This window comes from Coenobita brevimanus, chromosome 41, assembly GCF_032717465.1.
Source record: "Coenobita brevimanus isolate Jiangsu-jjx chromosome 41, ASM3271746v2, whole genome shotgun sequence".
NCBI classification, from domain to species: Eukaryota; Metazoa; Arthropoda; class Malacostraca; order Decapoda; family Coenobitidae; genus Coenobita; species Coenobita brevimanus.
This window is the reverse complement of record NC_136994.1, coordinates 4288432-4305154: the sequence shown is the minus strand read 5'-3', so window position 1 is coordinate 4305154 and position 16723 is coordinate 4288432. Positions and strand designations below refer to the sequence as shown.

Below are 16723 nucleotides of genomic sequence, written 5' to 3'. Positions count from 1 at the left end.
GAAGAAAGAGTGAGTAAAAACAGAGGACTGAAGGATGATAACTGAGATGGATGCAGTAAGGAAGAGATGGGCGGAGTATTATGAAAAAATGTTAAATGTAGAGGAGGAAAGGGAGGCTGAGATTGTGGCAGATGGAGGGATGCAAGGAATAAATGTGTTGGGAGAGTTGAATGATTCTTTGCTCATGACGAAGGAAGTGCAGGAGGCAGTAAAGGAGATGAAAACAGGGAAAGCTGCAGGTATGGATGGGTGTGCTGTGGAATGCCTGAAAGGTGGTGGAGCAACTATTGTTGAGTGGTCAGTACGATTGTTGAATGTGTGTTTTGTGAGAGGTATGGTGTCCTCTGGCTGGGCAAGTGCTTGTGTGGTTCCGTTGTGTAAAAGTAAGGGTGATAAGTATGAATGTGCTAGCTTTAGGGGTATAACTCTATTGAGTGTCGTAGGTAAGGTGTATCCATCCATCCATTGCCAGACGCCATGTATCCCAAACGGGGTGGTCAAGGGCTTAGAGTTAATTGTTTTACAGGGAGGGGCACTAATCCTCCACTAACCCCACTTGACACGTAGGGATGCCAACAGCATCTGGTGTTCCCAGGCGGTCACCCATCCAAGTACTAACCCGACCCAACGTTGCTTAACTTCGCTGATCGGACGGGAAGCGGTGTACTCAACGTGGCATGGCCGTGCGTAACACCAGCGCTTGCAACTGCGTGAATACAGCAGCTTACCAAGTGAGCCATTTAGGTGTATGGTAGAGTGTTAATTAAGAGAGTTAGAGAGGAACCAAAGGGAGTGATTGGTGATGAGCAGTGTGGCTCTAGGAGAGGGAGGGGATGCGTGGATCAGGTGTTTGCTGTGAGACAGGTGTGTGAAAAGTCTTTAGCGAAAAGTAAGGATATCTTTTGGGCGCTCATGGATTTAAAGAAAGCGTATGACAGAATTGATAGGGAGGCTTTGTGGACTGTTTTAAGACTGTATGGACTTCATGGTAGGTTGCTAAAAGGAGTGAAGAATTGTTATGTAAACAGTAGAGCTTGTGTAAGAGTGGGAAATACTGTGAGTGATTGGTTTCCCGTGAGAGTGGGGCTGGGGCAGGGATGTGTGATGTCGCCTTGGTTGTTTAATATTTATGTGGATGGTGTTGTAAGGGAGGTGAATGCGACAGTGTTAGGTGGAGGTCTGAGTCTGGTGAATGCTAATGGTAGACAGTGGAATCTGAAACAGCTGCTGTTTGTGGATGATACTGCAATGGTGGCTGATTCAGTGGAGAGAGTGAGACAGTTGGTAGAGGAGTTTGGAAGGCTGTGTGAAAAGAGGAAACTGAGAGTAAATGGGAATAGGAATAAAGTGATAAAGTGTACAAGGTTGGTAGTTGGTAGGAGGATGAATATAGTTTTGAATGGTGAGTTGCTTGAGTAGGTAGAGTGATTTCAGTATTTAGGGTCACATATTGCTGTGGATGGAAGAATAGATGCAGAACTGAAGTTTACAATGAATGAAGTAGGAAAGGTACTGGGAGGAATGAAAAAAGTGTTTAGATGTCGTTTGCTTAGAATGAATGTAATGAGAAGATTGTATGAGGATATTGTGTTTCCGACTGCTCTTTATGAGGTTTAAACACGGAATATGGGTGTAGCAAAGAGGAAAAGTTTGAATGTAATGGAGATGAGGTATCTGAGGCGTATGTATGGAGTGACGCATATGAATCGAGTGAGAAATGACGAAGTGCGAAGGTGAATTGGAGTTGTGCGGGAGATGACTGTTCTAGTTGAGCAGAGGGTGTTGCGATGGTTTAGGCATATGGAGAGAATGGATGATGAGCGATTGGTGAAAAAGACAACTGGATCGGATGTGAGAGGTGTAAGGCTGATAGGAAGATCACGAACAGGAGGGATGGACAGTGTGGAGAGAGCGTTGGATACAAGAGGGAAGTCTGTTGAGCAAGGAAGAGTGGCTGTGAGTGATAGAAATGACTGGAGAGAAATAGTGAATGAATAAATGATGGTGCAGCCCTGAGGGGATATTCTCCTGCATTTGGTCTAATCAGCTGATCAGGCCTGGTGCAGGTAAGGGGATTGGGCCGTTATGATGTGGCAGGGTAATGCCAGCTCTGTTGTTGGGCCCTGCTGCAATGTCGCTGATTGCACTGCGCAGCTGACCCTCGTGCGGTGTGATGCGGTGAGGATCTATCCCTTCTCCCTTGGGGCTAAGATGTGAATGAATGTGTGTGTGTGTGGATTAGTAAATTTGGAGTCGTCCTGACTTGGCTACCTCCCTTTCTCTGGGGAAAGCATCCTAGGTATATAGAGTGTTGTGTATGTGTGCATGTTGCGCATGTATGTGTGTGCATGTTGCGCATGTATGTGTGTGCATGTTGCGCATGTATGTGTGTGCATGTTGTGTATGTGTGTGTGTGTGTGTGTGTGTGTGTGTGTGTGTGTGTGTGTGTGTGTGTGTGTGTGTGTGTGTGTGTGTGTGTGTGTGTGTGTGTGTGTGTGTGTGTGTGTGTGTGTGTGTGTGTGTGTGTGTGTGTGTGTGTGTGTGTGTGTGTGTGTGTGTGTGTGTGTGTGTGTGTGTGTGTGTGTGTGTGTGTGTGTGTGTGTGTGTGTGTGTGTTATTCGGTCTTTGTACTTTGTTATGTGTTGTTCCTTCCTTCACACGATCTAATCTTCCCGGGTGTCGTGGCTCAGGATCCCCGTCATAACTCACGTTTCTGACCCTCCTGTTTACCTCATCCCCACGCCACTGCTCTTCTTCCCATAGACCACAACCATGTCACCCCTTCCCCTCTTTTGACTTTCCTTCCTTTCCCTTTATCTCCCTTCTCAGAAATCAAACTATCTGCCTTCCCTCCCTTCTCCGTTCCAGTTTCTTTCTGTCCAGCAAATCACTGCCTGCTTCTCGACCCCTTCCCTTCCCTCCCCTTCCCACAGACAATCACGTGCTTTCCCAGTCCTTCCCTTCATTTCCCTTCCTTTTGCACAGCATCTTCGTCTGCTTTGCTGCCCTCACTTGAGATGCTTTCATGTAAGTACCAATACAGATTTCGCTGGGACATGTCACTCTGTATATACTCACACGATACATCAGACATTTCACACATTCATCAACTACACTCCATATGGTCAATAGAAGTCCCAGACACCGCACATTTTACAGGAGTATCATCACACACCTCCCATGTTATAACACGAGATTTCAGTGTGATAGCCCTAAGCGTATCACAATAGAGATGGTAGAAATTTATTCCCAAATGCCGGGTGACGTGTGAGGGCTGCAGGGGATCAGTCCTCATGCAAGCTGTCGTCGGAAGCTTAGAAATAAGTACTGTACATAATTATTTGATATATGCATGGCCGTATGGAGCTCCTATAAAGACAAGCATCACACGTAAGTGCCAAAGTTTTAGGGGCTAAAGTGAAGCACTGTATGGGGTTTCACTTGAATGCAATACCTTTGGGTGAAAATCATTTCGCGATACTGACTGACCGGGTTGATCTGAGAAAATGCTCTTTCATCTAAGAACACCCCAATGGTCATCGTTTATTTATCACGTGATTGCTTGTTTCCTCCTACATTCCGTTTGATTAGTTCGTAGCCTTCGCTTCTTACATGCTAAGCACATACATTAACAATACACTTAATCATCAAAATAATTTTTTTATCTTTAACATACGAGCTAATAGCTTGCCCCTTTTTATTCCACTAAGTCACCAGATTCACATCACACGTCGTACATTCATAAGCGATAACTTTCACTTCACATTCTTCAGGTTACCCCACACAGTCATCAAAGAACACCGCCACGCCAAACAAGGTCATTATATATATCTTTCACCTAATATTGATTCTGTACCTTCACCACCCACCCAATCATAGTTTCATCAGATAATTTCATCACACTTAGCACGATCATCAGATGTCTGATTCCCTTTACACTGTCCAGATAGCCCCACTTCCACCTCTAAACCAACACGCATACTCGTCCATATAATACCATCTATTAAAAGAAGCCACACATTGATCTCACTTATCAACTAATCCCTCACTTCTGACCATTACATACTCCCTTAAGGCCCTCTCCCACTTCGGCGAAAGTGTGGAAGATAAAGTCACGATCTGTCAAAAATCCCTAATCGTGGGTATTCATCAAAATCTTATCCATTCGTGGCATGGCGCCGATACGTCTCACGAGGTGGAAATTTGTCGTGGGGGACCACGACGTTTTCATGCTGCATGAAAACGTCGTGGCCCTCCACGATTTTGTAAAATTTCGCAGATTAGTCGTAAACAACAAGGCGACGCCTCAGCGACGTCGGCGATTACCCTGCGTATAAACCACATATGATCGCCGACATCAGCGAGGCATCGGCGGTGAAAAAAAACGTTGAGATGTCATACGGTCATACGGCGAAGCGTCGGCAATGTATCGGCGATGCATCGGTGAGGTTAATATGACATAGCCTACGTAAACCGTACGATATGTACCGGGTTGTGCGACAGTAATATTTCATCTTATGAATGTCGGTGATATATCGCCGACATTTCGCGGATGAACCGTCGATTAATCGCCTTAAATACGTCGATGACGGCGAGGCACCTGCGATGGCCTCGGCGTTTTGTCTGGGAGGTGCGTGCGATGCATTCGCCGACACATCGACGATACATCGTCGACAGCACGCCGCCGTTGTACCTTTATCGCCGTTGAGTCGCCATTAAAAAAACCGTTAAAATTTGAATTTAGAATAATGCTTGTGCATTACGCCGACATATCGGCGATATGTCGGCAACTAGTCGCCAGTTATATCGTATACTCCGCCGAGGTTTCGGCGTTTTGTCGTTCTGGTGTCGCCGGTATTACGCCGACACCACGATTCTTGGTCAGAATCGTCGACACATCACCGACTTCGGCCACGATTTTCATCGTGGCTTCATCGTTCCTATTTACGCCGAAGTGGGAGAGGGCCTTTATACTCTACACGCTGATCACTCGCTTCCTAAACCTATTCTGCTTAGTCTGCCAAACAATGTATCTGTCCATCATTACCGGCAAAACACATTTCTCACGTATGTCGGACAGCCTTCACTAGATAATTTATGAGACTCACCTTAATCTAGTCACACACAAAGAAATCAGATGATTTCCATGTCAGGCACACGAACAAAGAGTAAAGAAACAAAAAATCGTATACCCACTCAGCAAGTTGCTTATGAACATAAAGAGAGAGAGAGAGAGAGAGAGAGAGAGAGAGAGAGAGAGAAAAGGTACACGCAGACACACTCAGAAACTTGCTCACAAACAGACGCACATTTCATCACGCCTATTGCCACACACGAGTTTAACCTGTCAGGCCGAGTAGTACGGTACATCCACTGTATTTTTTCAGTGTCAGTTGTGTACATGTCGCCATTCCCATGGTCTCTCTTTCATTACACTTCGTCACTCCCAAGCATAGATTTTTTTTTTTTTTTACTTGCTCCCCAATTCCTCTTTCACTGTCAGACACGTACTGTTATTTCAGTTCCGACTTTCCCTTTTGCACACTTGTTGGGCGCGTGCTTCTTCCTTTTTCTGTGAATATTTTCCCCTTTTTGTGCAGTGAATTAAACTTTTTTTCTCTCTCTCTCTAGTTGCGAAGAAAATAGTCTTCTCATTACCAAGCTTAAAACCACACATTTTCTTATGCTTCTTTTGATTATACTCTGTGTTTTGGAAGCATCAACTGCTAATCCTAACCTATAGCCACATTTTTTTCTTTTTTTAGGGATTTCCCATTTTTTTTTTTTTTTTTTTATCTTAAAGTTTGTTTCTTGCATGTATGTGATTGTAAAACGACAAAAAAATTAAGAGAGGTAAAGCGTAGATACGAAACCATGTTCTGTCTAGGGTGCTCTGCAATATACACATTCCTGACAATCTTTCATTATTATGTATGTAGTCTGTAGGATTCACTTTGTAGCAGAATAATTCTTCAATAATTTCATCCGGCTCACTGAAAGAAGATATTGCCCCATCTACGTTTTCTTTCATAGAACTCACTGGATTTAGTTACGCTCGCCTAATTGTAATGTAAACTTGATAATTATAATAACTGATGATAATAATAATAATAATATAATAATAATAATAATAATAATAATGATGATGATGATGATGATGATGAGGAGGAGGAGGACAATGTTGTACGTAGTAACTAAGCGGTGGTTCCCAATATTATAACTCATTTCCATGCTACAGAAACAACAAGAAAACTGTATCCATTTTACCTTAAACTGCTTACAGTCCTTTCTTATTATTAACACCTTTAGTATGATGACATTTTTTCGGTTTAATCAGGCTTCTAACAAAAGGTTGTATCAGGGTGGAAGGAGCTCTAGAAATGAAAATGGTTAATGAAGTATATAACCCCTATAGTTCGAAAAGTCTCCTCTTACCCTGAGTAGAATCTTCTCGAGGTACCAAGAATCATATGAAATCGGCGCTATGGTTGTGAAGCGGTTAGATCAGTATTAGGCTAAACGCTGATTCCAATACTCCGATAATATGAAATTTACACGTGAGACCCACCCTCACGTTTCTGTTAAAATTTATGAGTGGATGAAATATGTAAAGTATGGTAAACCTCTTGACAGTTTCTTATTTATGCCACAATAAGTAATTTTTCATATACTAAGGCTGCTGTGGACACGTTTCGTCTAGATGGCTGATAGCAGTCACACGTTTCCCTCTGAAAGAAATCAACCTACAGCAAGAAATATTTTTCACTTGGATTGCTTTCAGTGCGATTACAATTATGTGCCTAACATGGAGTAAGGGAATAGCCTGGAAGTTAAAAATTTAAGTCTTACGTTATCTTACTAAAGTCCACGGACTTGTAAATAAAAACACCCCGACTGACACCATCATATCCACTCTGCGTGAAAAACAAAAAAAAGAGCATGTTTCACTATTGACATTAGTTTCGGAGAACTGTATTAGACAAGATATTTTTTAATGCTGTGCTTCCTTAGCCCCTAAACCGCAGGATTGTTTTGGCTCGACTTGCGTGTCCCGGTGTCCCGCGGGGGTATTCGTGCTCCGACAGACTTTGTAAAAATATTGCCAAAAATCAGTTATTAGTCTTAGAATATTATAATTATATATGCTTATGGCACATATCTTTAGCTTTCTCCTGGGATGTTTATTGAGCCTTCGTCGAGTACCGTAGGACTTGTAGAGACTTCTGAAGTTGGGAAACGAAGTCTCCACTTTACACTTCCCGACACCCCGTAATATGATTACCACAGCCTGATATTATCACTAGAAACACTATTCTATGATTTTCAATTAGTGTAGAATCCATACTAAAAAAAAAAAAAAAAACTGTGAAAGCAATGAAAATTTCGAGTGCACATGACCTTCCCACTTGCGCTCGTTCGCCGCTGGTATTCTCTCATTTATTATTCGTAAAAACACTCACACTTTATATTTCTATTACTATATAACACTTATACATATCTGCAGTCATTATCCATAAGTTTCCTTCAGTAACAGTAGTTTATTGTCACTGTAGGCATTCAATTTCTCTTTCAGTATAATACGTAGCATTCACTTTCTCGTCCTGGATACTAGCGTTGAGAGCCAATCTGTCACTTTCACTTCCACTTTCATAACTCCTAGTATTCATACATGCTAGAGTGAAACTTTCACTTTCATTACTCCTAGTATATATGCTCGTAGTCTTATATTACTACTCATTTACATTTCTATTTACATTCTCTATTTTATTTACATTATTTACATTTCTGTTTTCTTTACACTGTGTTATGCACTGTCACTTGCAGTAACTTATAAAACTATTTTTCACTGTTTAGTTATATTTACATTCATTGCTTTCACTTGCTGTTTACACATTATTTACATTTCCACTTGCACTGTTTTACTCACCAGAAAGATCGTAGTCTCTGTCCATCATTTTCATTGATAAATTAGCCAGTTCATGTTCCACAGCATTCACTTAGCCCTTTACCCCTTTCCACATGAGGATTAGTAGGGGTAGAGGTCACAGGGCCCTTTGCATGGGGCTAAAAAGCGGTGGAATTGGACAGGCGCCAATGTCAGCGTGGTGACACCTGCTAATATATACGCTATGAAATGACTGGCAGGAAATCTAGACAATACATACTAAATTAGGTAGTTCCAGGTGAATGTAAATATCACTTAGGCTTCTCCCTTCCTTTCTTATATATATTTTTATTACGAGAATAGATTATGCGGCATATTTCAAGGGGAAATAAACAGGGAAAATTAGCGAACGAGTGCACGTGAGGTGTTGTCAGGGGATAATTAGCCAATTCCAGGTGTATGGCACTATCACTTACCTTATTTCTTTTCTGTATATATTATTTGGTATAAGAATAGGGCATAGGGCTTATTTCAATGGATGAAATCAGTGGACAATTCCGGGGAAGATTTACTTAGCGCAGCGTGGCTGTGCAGGCGAGAGGAGAGGGTAAGGGAGGGGAGGTAGGGAGGGGAGTCAAGAACAGGGAGAAATGGCTAAATTGTCAACAATGGATGGGAGTACAGATGAGATTAGGAGTGCTGACTAGTGTTGGACATTGGCAGTACTGATGGATGATACAAGCCACCACTTGAAAGCCCAGGCGAATTCAAAGTAACACAGAATCACAAAAGTGCCAAGCCTCAGGAAGATGGAGTATTTTTTTGTATGATACTTTGAATCCGGACATCAGTTTGCCTATGCTTGTATGCACCTACACTTCATCTGATCTGACAAATTTTTGCATTTCATCCTTTTAACCCTCTGAGGTATATTAAAGTTATATTTGACCTGCCTTCAGAAACTTAAGATACAGAGTTCGACTTTACGCCCGATGTGTTTGTTCGTCCAAGAAATCAGCGTCCCAGAGTGAAACTGGTTCAGTGACGTACTGGTTCACTAACATGCAGTTCACCCCAGGCTAGGTGTCCTTCACATACTGTACGTGTGAGGCGGCCGAGCTCTGGATTATGGCAGAAATCATGGGTGTCCAGGAACAGGATACAGGAGTTAGGTGTATTTGGAAATTAAAGGTTCAGTTTTCATTTCTGAAGAAATGAACTGAGAACTTAATGCTGTGGTGCAATATCTAGTATAGTATATGGACAGCCCATATTAGAATAATACTTAATTTTATACAAGAAAGCTAGCATGCTTACTACGACAGAGTACTGTGTGCTAGTGGTCCATTCCTAAAGATAAACAGCTTCATTTACCCAGAATCCCACCCACCATCAGGTTTAGCGACCTGAGCCAGACTGCCCATATTGTTAATACCTTGCTTAGCTTGGCGGCCCACAGGCGCTGCTCCCGTCTCCCCTAGTACCGGTACCCTTTCCCTCCAACGAGATTCTGCACCCACCTCCAGTCCAATCCTTACACCTACCAACACCGTCCCCACCCCCTGCCCTCGTCCCTACACCGAACAGTGCCTCCTCCCTCTACCACCCCACTCCCTTCATCAGTTAGTACTTGCCACTACCCAACCCATGTTCCTCCACTCAACAATACAGTACTTGCCCTATCTTTGCCATTTGTCTTACGATTTTCTTTCCCATTTTCTCCCAATTCCCTTTCTATCCTCCCTTCTTTCCTCTATGCTGTCCTCCTCATTCTCCTACTGATGCCGTGAAAGTTTTGAATGCTGCTCGTCATCAACATCATAGGAGACTTTGGATAAAGGGAGGGAGGGATAAAGGTAAACACAAAAATGAGTAAAATGAACGCTAATGGAGGAGTGAGGAGAGATTAGGCACTGACTTGAGATGAAGCTGGGGGAGACGAGGAGGGGGGGATAGAGTATTAAGAATGAGGTAAGGAAAAAGGTAGAAGAGGAAGAAGGGAAGATGTCAGATAACGAGGGGGGGGTGAAGATAAGAGATGGAGGTGGAAGATAAGAAGAAAGGATGGAAGAAAAGAAGAGACAAGGAAGATTTCTGGTGGTAGAGGAACAGAAAAACGAATAAGGCTGAGGAAGAGGGGATACTGCAGTGGGCGAAAGTCAGAAATTAAGTCCTTTGCTCAGTGAACTGTAACTTTATTTTCTTGGTGACATCTTCTGACAGTTTTATCCCTCCCACGACAGACTCTTCAAACTAAAATGGTCAGACTGAGCTTAAGTTAAATCATCTACAAATCCTCTTTAGCATCAACAAAATCGTTTGGTGGGAGCTTGATTAAAATGAAAAATACGTCTTCTGAACTAAGGCGTGAAAATAAAGTTACGATGATAGATGGATAAATACAAGTGATGAAGCTATGATTGATACAAGCAAATTCAACCACTAAGCTCGTGAAAGTGTTTCATTTGCCAGGAACATGGCGTTTCTTACAACCACCAGCGACGACAACGAAGCCGTTACAGGATCACTTAAGTGGACAAAACTTCCCACGGAACATCAGTTTCTGTCTCCCTCTCTCTCTCTCTCTCTCTCTCTCTCTCTCTCTCTTTCTCTCTCTTAATATAAGATATGGAGGAGCTTGAGGCTCTGCAACTTAGTGCTGCCAAGTTAATTCCATTCCTGCAGAATAATCCATACCTCGAGAGCTTCAGGAATTAAATATATTTTCTCTTAGAAAACGAAGAATCAGGGGACATCTAACTGAATGTTTTAATATGGTTAACGATTTCAGTACTATCGAATCAAACAAGCTGTTTAACCCGTCATGTCCTGACCACTTTCGCACCTCCGACACCCCCCAGTCCCAACCATTTTTGGATTTTTTTTTTTTTGGCTAAAACCTCCGCTTTTGGTGAGAAACATCGAAAATTCATAGAGAAATCGCTCACCTGAGGTTTAAAATACTCGATACAGGTAGGAGTGCCTCCTTACCTTACAGGGTTTTCTATCAGGCTGGCTGCAAAGAAAACGGGTTCTATGGGAGGATAACTATTCCACACCACTCCTAAACAGTATTTATTTATCTATTTGGTACGAGTTTATATGTAGTATGAGAGAATATTGGTTTTCAAACAGTAATATAGGTATTATAAGCATTGTTTCACTCACTAACTCATCACCATTCATGACCTTCTTTTGCCACATTACCTGATCACCATTTCTGACTGTTTCTTCCTCTAATGCTATGTAAACTTTGTCCTCCACATTGTCATCGATTGGGGAATCACTCTGGCCCTGAATGTCTTTATTGGCCAGGTCACTGGTAACAGGTGAATTTCCAAGACAATGGCGTGCGGGGGGGGGGAGGTTATGCGGTGTAAGGCATTGTCCCTGCTTGGCATCTTGTAGAGGAATAGAGGAAGGTGTCCTGTGTATACTTACGAAAAATCACGCGCGAAAATTGAAAATTGTGCAAATTAGGGACCTTGCAATTGCAAAACGTACCAGTATGTCGACGGGACTGGCAAATGCAAAATGTTGCAACGTACCCATACGTCGACGGGACGTCTCGGGTTAACATTGTTACAGAAACCACAACCCGAGAAAATGCCACGAATCTGAGAGCTATGAAGGCTAATTTTAATACAATTAAAATTTTTTTCACTTTTTCCTTTGCATATGAACGGAATAAATTCGCCAGGACTGTGCTTGACAGCAGTACCATAATTATCTTTAAAATGAGATTAGCTCTACAACTAGATGAGATTGAAATTAAATTGATAGGAGAATAAATGCATACTCAAATCAGTCAGTGAGCACATGTGCATATGAGTGTGTAATGCTTAAGAATAAACGTATTTTCATGTCTCTGGTAAGAAGAGGGTCAAGTGGCGATCCCAGTCCTAGCCTGACTAACTATTGTGCCAAATGTGGGCATCGCATTCACCAACGTACTCTTATTATCCTTATCCTTGGTGTTCCACTGGGACATGAGACAAAAAGATTGAAGGATTTTGTACCATACACAAGTACAGAGTTGTATGTGAGCATATGTATACATTCATGGGTGTTTATACTGTATATATATATATATATATATATATATATATATATATATTTATATATAATCTATCTATCTATCGATAGATAGATAGACAGATAGATACTGTAGATAGACAGATATAGATAGATAAACAGATACAGATATGGATACATAGATAGACAGATATAACTGCTAGGGAATGTGTAAGAAATATGGTAATGGGTAGTGTCTAGCAATTAGTAATGATTTTAACACGTAAAAGATGCTGGAGCCGTTATACCAGTGTCTACATCTTCAAATGCTCTTGCCTTTGGTGTAACAGCTAATCTTGAAAAACGCCTATTTTCGTCATTACTGCAGTGTTGCTCGTTCGTCTTCCTTTTCTAACAGAATTGCTATTTTTTTCCCCTTGCTTACATACCATATATATATATATATATATATATATATATATATATATATATATATATATATATATATATATATGAGAAAAAGAGAGAGAGATATTAATCCATAAAAGTTTTGGTTTTATTGTTTTTTCCTCAACGCCATTATTTGTTTCCTAGATCCTCACTTTGATGTTTGTATACATTTTATTCAAATTATCATCCCTCATCTTGCCTCCACCACTTGTACTCGGCCTCAGTACTAACTTCTTCATCACTGCCCCACAGCACATGCTATGCTGCCTCCTAATAACATCATCCATTAAGTTATGCTCCAAGCTGCCTTGTTTATCCCTCCCCCTCTCTCTTTTTCCTCTAATTTGTTATGTTTGTTGATTCAGACTGTGTGTGTGTGTGTGTGTGTGTGTGTGTGTGTGTGTGTTTTGAGATAATTCTTGTGAATTTTATCCACAAAACAATCAGTTGAATCGAAGTAGGGATAACTAGTGAGAATAATCGTATTCCTCGAGATGGAGCATAGAGAGCTTCACTCTCCGACTGAAGAGCTCACCAAGAATCAGTTTAGCATGGCGTCTTTTTTACAACTGTAATTTTGGGTAATAATCTCCAGATCCGATCCGTATTTTCATGACTTGTACTCCGCTGAACTACAGGACGCAGTAAATTTCATCGACAAGGTTAAATGCACAAGGCCCTAAAGTCGTCTGGTAACCGATCGTTCAGATTCACGAAGAGTTCCTGTGGTTCAAACCTGTGTTTTACTCAAATCCCAGTTATTAGACTTATGGAATACAGCACTGTACTGCATCAAAACTTCTGGGCTTGGTATCTGTTCCTGGGGGAAGGTAGAATTATTATGAACGTCCAACGACCGACGAAATTTGCCTAAACTCATTCCATCACGTGACCTTCAAATTAAGGGTCGTAATAACATTTCTGTCTGATATCATTTTTCTTGGTGTCTTAATTGCCAGTCTTGTCTAATATTTTTTCATAATCAAACTTGGGAGAGTGGTAAGCCTTATTATTAGAGGTAATAATGGTGATGGACATCCCTACGGCAGCTTAACCTTTCTGTGTTGATATTTAGAGTGAACTGCAGGAATTAATTAATGCATTATATAAATCATTTGTGAATTATTGTTGGTGCAGTAAGAAGTGGATTTTTATTTTGACTACATGCCACAACACAACCACAGGCAAAAATATCCAGTGGCTACAAGATTATGTTCAGTAATATTTATAATCCTTAATAATAACCGATATACCACTTATTACTATTTGTCGTGTTACTTTGGGGAATATTGTTTGGTTACACATGATATTTATGTGAATGATGTGTTATCACATAATGGATGAATGTGTTGTGTTGGCGTGAACCAGGCCTAGGCCTATATGCGGCATCTGTCACCAGCAGACCAGAGCCCGTATTTATCATAGGTCCTCTGATTTTTCGCACGTATTCATTCACATCTCCCCAAATCACTCACAGCTGTGAAAAGTTCCTAGGAGGTATTCATCATGAGATTCAGAAAATCTCATTACTGTGGTTAGGAGCACTGTTAGGACTTCCCTGCAAGTGCAAAAACATGCTATATTTAACAAAAGTGTTTTGCCTATATACGAGTATGACTAATTCGACTTGTCTGGCTGCTGATTTGCAGAAATCTTGAGTTATGAATACAAATAATCATATAATATGCATATCGTAACCTAAATATAGACATTTCGACAATTATCTTTTACATTAAAAATTTGTGTAGTTGCCGGTTTTGTTATTTTGGTCTATCTTTAATGCAGCTTTGAGACAGTTGTGGAACAGTCTATTATTTTCTTTGTAATACAGTTGCTGGTAAGGGATTAGCAATAGCTAACACCTACTTTCGGCATAAGATGATCCACAGGTATACATGAAGAGTCATGAGGAGGATGGATGGTGAACTTGTTGAACGAAAGGCAATGATAGACTACGTGTGTGTGGATGAGCGAATGAGAAGACAAGTGTTGGATGCAAGAGTGTGGAGAGGGTGGGGGAATGGAATCTCGGACCATAACTTAGTGATGGCCAAGGTAAGGCTGCAAAGAAAATGGTTGAAGAGACGAAGCGGAAGACAGAGGAAACAGCTCCTGTGAGAAGAGTGGAGAAGTTGCAAGATAGTGAGAAAATGACAGAGTATAAGAGCATAGTGGAAGAAAAATTGGGATGGTATGAGTTAGAGCAGATGGAAGGGGTGGAAGACGTATGCAAGATATTCACGGAAGAGATAGGCGCAGCGTGTGAGGTGATTTGTGGAGTGAGGAGTGAGGAGGAGATGCAGGGGTGTGCAAGGGACAGCATGGTGGAATGGTGAAGTGAAACGAGCTGTGGAACAAGAGAAGGCATATAGTGATTGGCTAGTGAGTAGAGGTAGGGGAGAAGATGAGAGAGAGAAAAGAGATGTATATGTGAGCAGGAGAAGGGAGGTGAAGAGACTGGTGAAGGAGAGTAAGAAGAAAGTGGATGAAGAGTTTGGGAGGAATCTGAGTGTGAAATGGAGGGAGAGTATGAAATTGTTTTGGAAGGAGGTAGAGAAAGTAAATCAGTGTGAAATGGGAAATAGTACGGGAGTGAAAGATAGGAATAATAGATTGTTGGTGGAGGAGAGAGAGAAATTGAGGAGATGGATGGAGCACTTTGAGGAATTGTTGAATGTAGAGAGTGAGAGCAGTGCGAGTATAAGTGGTTGGGGAATGGCTGGGAGAAGATGAGATGAGAGGAGGGAGGAAGAGATCAGTAGGCAGGAAGTAGCGGAAGCAATGAAGATGATCAAGATGGGAAAGGCCCCAGGAATTGATGGAGCGTTTGGTGAAATGCTGAAGCATGGGGGTGAGATTGCAGTGGAGTGGATATGGAAGTTATGTAGATTGGCTTGGGAAGAGGGAAGGGTTCTGGAGGACTGGAAATCAGGTATAACTGTTCCTTTGTACGAAGGAAACGGGGAGAGAGAACTATATGGTAACTATAGAGGTATCTGCCTTCTTAGTGTGACTGGAAAAAATATATGGTAGAATACTCATTGATAGGGTTAGGCATATAACACAGGAGCTAGTTGGAGAAGAACAAGAGGGATTTAGGAAGGGAAAAGGGTGTGTAGATCAGATATTTGTTCTAAGATGTTTAGTGAAGAGGTATCAAGAGAAGGGAAAGAAAGTGTATGCTGCCTTCATGGACTTGGAGAAAGCTTATGACAGAATAGATACGCAAGGTATGTGGAAGGTATTAAGAATATATGGAGTGGAAGGGAAATTGTTGAGTGCTGTGAAGAGTATGTATGAGGGAGCTAGGGTTACGATGCGAGTGGATGGTGAGCTGAGTGAGTTCTTTGATCTCAATGTGGGACTGAAACAGGGTTGTGTGATGTCTCCATGGCTGTTTAATATATACATGGATGGGGTTGTAAAGGAGGTGCAAGGTAGGGCAGTTGATGTGGAGGTGACTCTAATGAATGAGGGTGAGATCTGGAAGATTCCTGTATTGCTGTTTGCTGATGATACAGTATTATTGAGTGAAGATGAATGGGAGTTGCAAGGTTTGGTGAATAAATTTGGGACAGTGTATAGGAAGAGGAATCTGAAAGTTAATGTAAACAAGAGTAAAGTTATGGTGTTTGAGAGGAATGAAGTCACAGAATGCACAGTGAGGTTGGATGGTGAGGATGTGGAGAATGTGAATGCATTCAAGTACATGGGTAGTGTGATAAGTAAGGATGGAACTTTTGAGGATGAAGTGCTTGAAAGGGCACAGCAGGGAAGGAAGGTTGTTGGTTCACTGAAAGCAGTGATGAGAAATAGGGAGGTGAGTATGGAAGTTAAGAAGTCATTGCATGATAGTATTGTGATCCCTACCCTGACGTATGGAAGCAAGGCATGGACCTTGCAAGATGGGAACAAGTCAAGAGTGAGAGCAGTGGAAAAGGGTTACCTGAGAGGAGCATGTGGAGTGACATGGAGGGACATGCTGACGAACAGAGAATTGAAGGAACGTTGTGGGGTGGATGTGGATGTGGTTGAGAAGATTAGGAGAAATACACTGAGGTGGTGTGGACGTGTGGAGAGAATGGAGAATGAAAGACTGACTAAGAGGGTGTATGTAGGTGAGGTGGAGGGAGGGAGAGGGAGGGGTAGACCGTGGATGAGGTGGAGGGATGGAGTTGAGAGGTATATGAGGGACAGTGGAGTGAGTTGGGGGGAAGGTAGTCAATTGGTGGGTGACAGAGCGACTTGGAGGCGTTTTGTTTGCTGCCATACTTTGCGGGAATAGGGCGTCGGGCTATAGATAGATAGATAGTAATACAGTTTCAGGTAATTTGTGAAAATAAAAAGGTATATTCGAAACAAGCAAAGATAACA

At 41.8% G+C, this 16723-nt stretch overlaps 1 non-coding gene across 1 annotated transcript; it reads right to left on the bottom strand.

The window, feature by feature from the left end:
* Positions 1–570: 570 nt before the first annotated feature.
* On the bottom strand, positions 571–689 carry LOC145397573 (5S ribosomal RNA). Its single transcript, XR_013896998.1, has one exon. It is a non-coding gene; the product is annotated as a 5S ribosomal RNA (ribosomal RNA).
* Positions 690–16723: the final 16034 nt, after the last annotated feature.